Here is a 6,029-nt window from a genome sequence, read left to right as displayed (position 1 = left end):
GCATTGCTTAGTCTTATCATCAAATATTTAGAAGTTTCTACTCAATCCTTCTAACATAAAAGTGATTTTGACTTTGATTTTTCCAAAAAGAGGTGTTTAGTGACACAGAATCAGACAAAACCTTCAGATATTCTGGCTGCTAACTCATGTGGCCTCTTTGCAACTGTGTTGTTTGTGGTCTTCACAGCCCTGTCCTAAACACATGCCAATCATGTCATTCCTTACAAGGAAGTCCTAACTTACTGTATTAAGAGGGTCACATACATCAATACATTAAAACAATGGTTTTAGGCAAGAAAAGGCAAAGAAATGTCATATGTCAATTGCAGTAGCCTGAGGATTTTCCTATTATTATAGGCATCCACTATCAGAACCGATGGGATTAGCAACCTCACAACTTCTTACTTTGGGGAGGACACTATAGATGTCTTGTTGCCTACACAGTGCTGTGCTGAAAGTGCATCATTACCAGAGATACCCTTCTAGGCCTAAACCGGCATTCAGACATCCCCCAAGGGGTCCCAGATTGGAGAGGGTGCCGGCCCTGATCACCCCTCAGGGCATCTCCACCTCCCCCTGCTCCCTAGGGGCGATCGAGGCAGCAGCTGCATCTTGCACCCACTGACAGTACCCGAGCTGGCCCCACTCGCACCCGCTGCTGATGCTGGCCCCAATCGCTCTGTTCCGTCAGTGTGTGGGAGCAGCAGTGGGAGTGGGGTTGCCAGCAGACAGGGGACTGGGGGTCACGGTGGGAGGGGCTGGCTGAGGGTGCAGAAGATGGGCTGAGACCCGCCCCTGTGTCCACCACAGCCTCACAGCCCACAGTTCCTTTCAAGGTGCACAAATTCATGCACTGGGCCCCTAGTCATTAATAAATGCCACAGCACTCTTACTTAGTTTGCTGAGTTTAAAAATTTTCAGGTGGGTGTGAAGTGCTGAATTTTAAAAATTGTAGTAGTCTGCCTTTCCCTCTGAGCCTGACTCACGTCATGTCGACCTACAACTTCATATAAATGCTTTTGGGTCATTGTTTTTATAGGCAAAGGAGAATCACTGGTATGGATGAGCAACCAATACTTTCAACTTATGGTCAAAGGTGCTTTGCTGTGTTTACAAGTCAGCATCAAATCTCTACGGTGTCCACTGGAAATGAAAAAGTTGGGAGATGGGAAGAACCACATAACTTTGCCTTTGTAGCTCCTTCTCCCATTTTAGACTCAGAAGTATCTATGCATATGTCTGGATCAGGTCAGGTGCCACTGGCACTTGTGGTGGAGGAGACCATTCTTTGGAACTCTTAAAGGCCAAAATGCTGTTTTTAAAAGGTAAGTACGTCCAGGACTATGTACAGTGGCCTTTAACTTAACTAGTCAATTAAAAAAGAAAGTCTCCCAAAAAATAATTAAAATAAAAAGGAGCTCCCCAAGGCTGATTTCAAGGAAAGAAAAGAACATTTTGGACGCCAAAGCCAGAGGTGTGGTGTCATGTTTTCCAAAGAGTATTGTGAAAGGCTTTCAGAAGCTCATGGAGGTTCTTGCTGGCCTCCTGCCCTGGGGACCTGCAAACACCTGAATTATAGAACCTCTCAGAAAGGTCTTTTCAGGGGAACATGAAAGTTTCTGTCTATATTCCCATTTCAAAACCTATTTTTTTGTTAAAGAAGCAACAGATTTAACAGTATCATCTGGAGATTTTTTATTGTATTAAAACAACATGCAATTTAAAATGTTTAAGTACAAATGTGTTTTCAATAAAATTTAAGAACCCTCTTTAAAATTGAAATTTTAACCTTTAAATTGTACTTGTCAAATCTGAGAATTCCAAAACAGTTTTGTTCAGTTCCTTGATTTAACTGAAATTAGGTACAATATCTAAATGTGATGCCCCCAGTACATATTTAATTGAAAAACTTTTCTCAATAATTACATATATCATTATCCTAGTTTTTGCCTTATAGAACTTGTATTCTAGTGGGAGAAGACAGTTAATAAATACTCAAGTAAATACACACTCAGCCTTCTGTATCACAGGTTCCAAATTTCAGATTCAACCAATCACAACCAACCATGAATTAAAGATATTTTTTTAAATGTTACATTGTTGCTGTTATATGAATAGTGTAGTTAGGCCTACATTGGTTGTATCTGTACTGAACACATACAGACCTTTTTCTTGCCATTATTCTCTAAACCCGTGGTTCTCAACCTGTGGGTCGCGATCCCTTTGGTGCCGAACGACCCTTTCAGAGGGGTTGCCTAAGACCATCGGAAAACACATATATCATTACATATTGTTTTTGTGATTAATCACTATGCTTTAATTATGTTCAATTTGTAACAATGAAAATACATCCTGCATATCAGATATTTACATTACGATTCATAACAGTAGCAAAATTATAGTTATGAAGTAGCAACGGAAATAATTTTATGGTTGGGGATCACCACAACGTGAGGAACTGTATTAAAGGGTCGCGGTATTAAGAAGGTTGAGAACCACTGCTCTGAACAATATAGCATAACAACTATTTACATAGCATTTACACCGGATGAGGTGTTATAAGTAACACAGAGATTATTTAAATTATAAGGGAGGATGTGCGTAGGTTATATGCAAACACTATGCAATTTTATTATTTTATTTTATTTATTATTTTTAATTCAACAAATATTTATTGAGTGTCTAGTATGAGCTAAATATTGTTGTGGATACTCGGGACACATCAGAGAACAAAACAAAGATCCCTGTCCTCATGGAGCTTACAGTCTAGTGTTCATGACCACTTTGCCTGAATGCTGTCAGTGACCCTGGGCAAGTCTCTCCTTAGCTATCCAATGCAGGAAGAAGCAGGCCTGGCCCAGACATGGATAACATGTCTGATGCACTGTAGATGCAAAACAGATACCACCTCCAACCCACTACCCAGAGAGTAGATCAGGCTGGAAGTTGACTTTTAATAATAAAATACAGGGGGGAGGGCAGAGGGAGTGCAGCAGGTGGTGTATGTGCTGCCACACCAGGATCTGGGCTGGCTACACAAACTGCTGCTGCTGCTGCTGCTGCTGCTTCTTGGTGGCTGCCTTGCTGGCAAGGTCCTTGGCCTTCTCTGTAGCTGCCAGTGCTGTCTCCTTTGCCTTCTCCTTGGATTCCTTGGCTGTATCAGCAAGGGTTTGGGAAGGGGCCTCACCTTGCAGCTTGGCCAAGATGTATTCAAAACCCTTCAATGACTTGGTCGCATTGCTTTTCAACCGGGTGAGACCAAATTCCTGGACAGCTCTGGAGACAACAAATAAGCTAGAGGAGACCCAAACTTCCAGGTGGATTTTCGTCCAGCCGCTGTTATCAGAGTTCACACAGTGAACACATTGTTCCTCCAACACCATCAGCCAGGTGTGGTTGATGTTCCAAGTGAAGGTGGTCATGGTCTGGTTCTGTGGGTCCACAATAGAATCCTCCAGGCTGTACACTGAGTGAACAACATTGGCAGGAAATAGTCACTAGGCTCAGCGAGGCATCCTGTTAGTCTTGGTCAGGAGTCTCTGGGACAGGAGTTTCTAGTCACCTACAAGTGCACTATGTCTTCTGTCAAGACATGTTTGCTATAGGGATTCAGGTACCGCTGCCAGAAGGCAGCAAACACTTGGTCCCAGGAACTCCGGAGTACACTGTGGCCCAGGAAATACTTCACCATTGTCCAGGCCGGGCGGGGTCAGCACCCAAGCAGCATCAGGGGTGCAAAGCCTGGTGGACACTAGGAGGCCAGGCCAGGGCTCTGCGAACGTCGGCCCGGCACCAGCTCAGTCACTGCCCCACTGCACCCCAACAGCCTCCGTCACCATGAGGAGTTGTCCTATGCCATTTTATATGAAAGACTTTAGTATCCAAGGATTATGGTATCTGTGGGTCATCCTGGAACCAATTCCCCATGGACTGAGGGATGACTGTATATTTAGTGCTTTGGAAAAGCATAGAGCCTGTTAAGGAGTATAGTGTGTATATGTAAGGGGGATAGGACATTTTGTGATAATTGATATGTACTAAAAAGGTAACAAAAATAAATTCATGCGAAAATAGAATGTTTATTTTCCACTTTGGTTTTCTTTATATATTTAACTCATGACGATTTATTAAACTTTCATTATGTTTGGTATCATAGAATCTCATAAATTTAGTTTCTTCAGGAAAATAGAGAGTGATGACAAAACCTTGCTTATAAAGCATTTCTAATGTTTGAAGAACATGTCATTCACATATAGAAGGTATTTGAATATCAATGGGTCAAATCCTTCTCAACTGAGTTTTATTTACTCACTGTGTCCTTTGGTCTTATTAGGTTGACTCACCTTTGTATAGTTACCATTATACTTTTTTATTCTACTGTTAAATTTATAGTATAAGGAAATCAAGCACTTTGTATCTGAATGATGCAAGGTATTTCTTAGATATTTAGAAACAAAATATAGTTCTGTGTGATTCATTTCTTCACCATTGAGTATTTAGCCAATTGACTCTTTGGACAATTCAATAAGAATATTTCTTCTCAACTCAATAGATGATATTAAAGAAAAGCTAGTTTCATGGAGTTGGTTAAAACATAAATACCTATTTTTCTCACAGAAATAGGAAATTTTCTTTTGTAAATAGTAAATGTTCTCAAGTAGCAAATGTATCACTTTTCCCTCAATACTGAGTTCATAAATTTAAATACTTTTCAGATAGGTAAAAATGTTCAATACACTGCTACCAATGTGTTCAATATGTTGGATGTCCTAAGACTTGTATTTTCTTTAATGATAATGATTTGTCAAACTATGAATATTTCAGTTCAAATAAGTCATTTATTTACCACATGACCTCGCATTAACTTTTTGCAGGAAGCTCAGTTCTAATCTGCTTATGCACCCTAATTTTACAGGATTTCTGTGAATTTTATGTGGTTATTTTAAAAATAAATTTTGTGAATATTTTCTTATTCAAAGATAAATTCATGCTGATTGTAGAAAACTTGGGGACACTACCCTAAACTTACCATGAAAGAAAGCAACTTTTTTCTTTAGTCGTTTGCATGAATGCTAACACACTGGGATTTGCACTTATATTGTCCTGTGAACAATTTTTCATGTCATTATGCACACAAGAAATAGTCTTATTTTGAGACTTACAATAGTAGAGAACTCAATAGGAAGACCCTCCAGCCTGTTTGGGACAGCTCATCTGGAGACCTTGGTACTCGGAGTTTTACATTCATTTGTGCCCTCAGTTCACGACACACCATCATGACACAGAGGCTTTCTTATTTTTACCTTCTTTTTTATTCTTCATCATCTAGTATAAATATGACCTGTTTAGCTGGTATAATAAACACTTATTGGAATTTAATCTATTTCATTGATTTACTCCCCAACTTTATTATTTTTTCACTTGTTTCTTCTTTGTTGTTGTTGTTTATTTCTTTTTTACTATTATGGGGACACAGGAATTAAACAAAAATCTCCTATGGTTTCCTAGGGTTGCCATGGCAAAGTACTGCAGATGCAGTGGCTTAAACAACTTGAGTATATTTTCTACTGTCTGGAGACTTAAAGTATGAGATCTAGGAGCATGTGTGTCAGAGTGTTGGTTCCCTCTGAGGGTTGTGAAGGAGAACATCTTCTAAACCTCTCTCCTTGGTTCATAGATAACCATCTTCTGTTTCTTCATATAGTCTTCTCCTTTTACATTGCTATGTTCAAATGCCCTATTCATATGAGGACTCAAGCCATATTGGGTTAAACCCACCCTAATGATCTCATTTTAACTTAATCACCTCTGTAAACACCCCATCTTCAAATATGGTCACATTCTGAGGTCCTGATGGTTAAGAATTTAAAATAATGAATTTATTTACTGGGGGAGACACACTTTAACCCATAACACTCTTACAGTAGCATTGACAATCCATTGGAGAAAGGCCCTTTTTTATACATAATAAAGAAGTAATGGAAGAGAGAACATGGCTGCTAACAGATGGCAGGGAGGGAGAGAGTGTG

The 6,029-nt window shown here is 39.8% G+C and overlaps 1 pseudogene; it reads right to left on the bottom strand.

The window, feature by feature from the left end:
- Positions 1-3,032: 3,032 nt before the first annotated feature.
- On the bottom strand, positions 3,033-3,691 carry LOC118649614 (annotated as a pseudogene).
- Between the last annotated feature and the right edge of the window lie 2,338 nt (positions 3,692-6,029).

Source organism: Myotis myotis, unplaced genomic scaffold, assembly GCF_014108235.1.
Source record: "Myotis myotis isolate mMyoMyo1 unplaced genomic scaffold, mMyoMyo1.p scaffold_m19_p_3, whole genome shotgun sequence".
In the NCBI taxonomy this organism is placed as follows: domain Eukaryota; kingdom Metazoa; phylum Chordata; class Mammalia; order Chiroptera; family Vespertilionidae; genus Myotis; species Myotis myotis.
The sequence above is the reverse complement of the archived record's forward strand: the minus strand, read 5'-3'. Positions and strand labels throughout refer to the sequence as shown.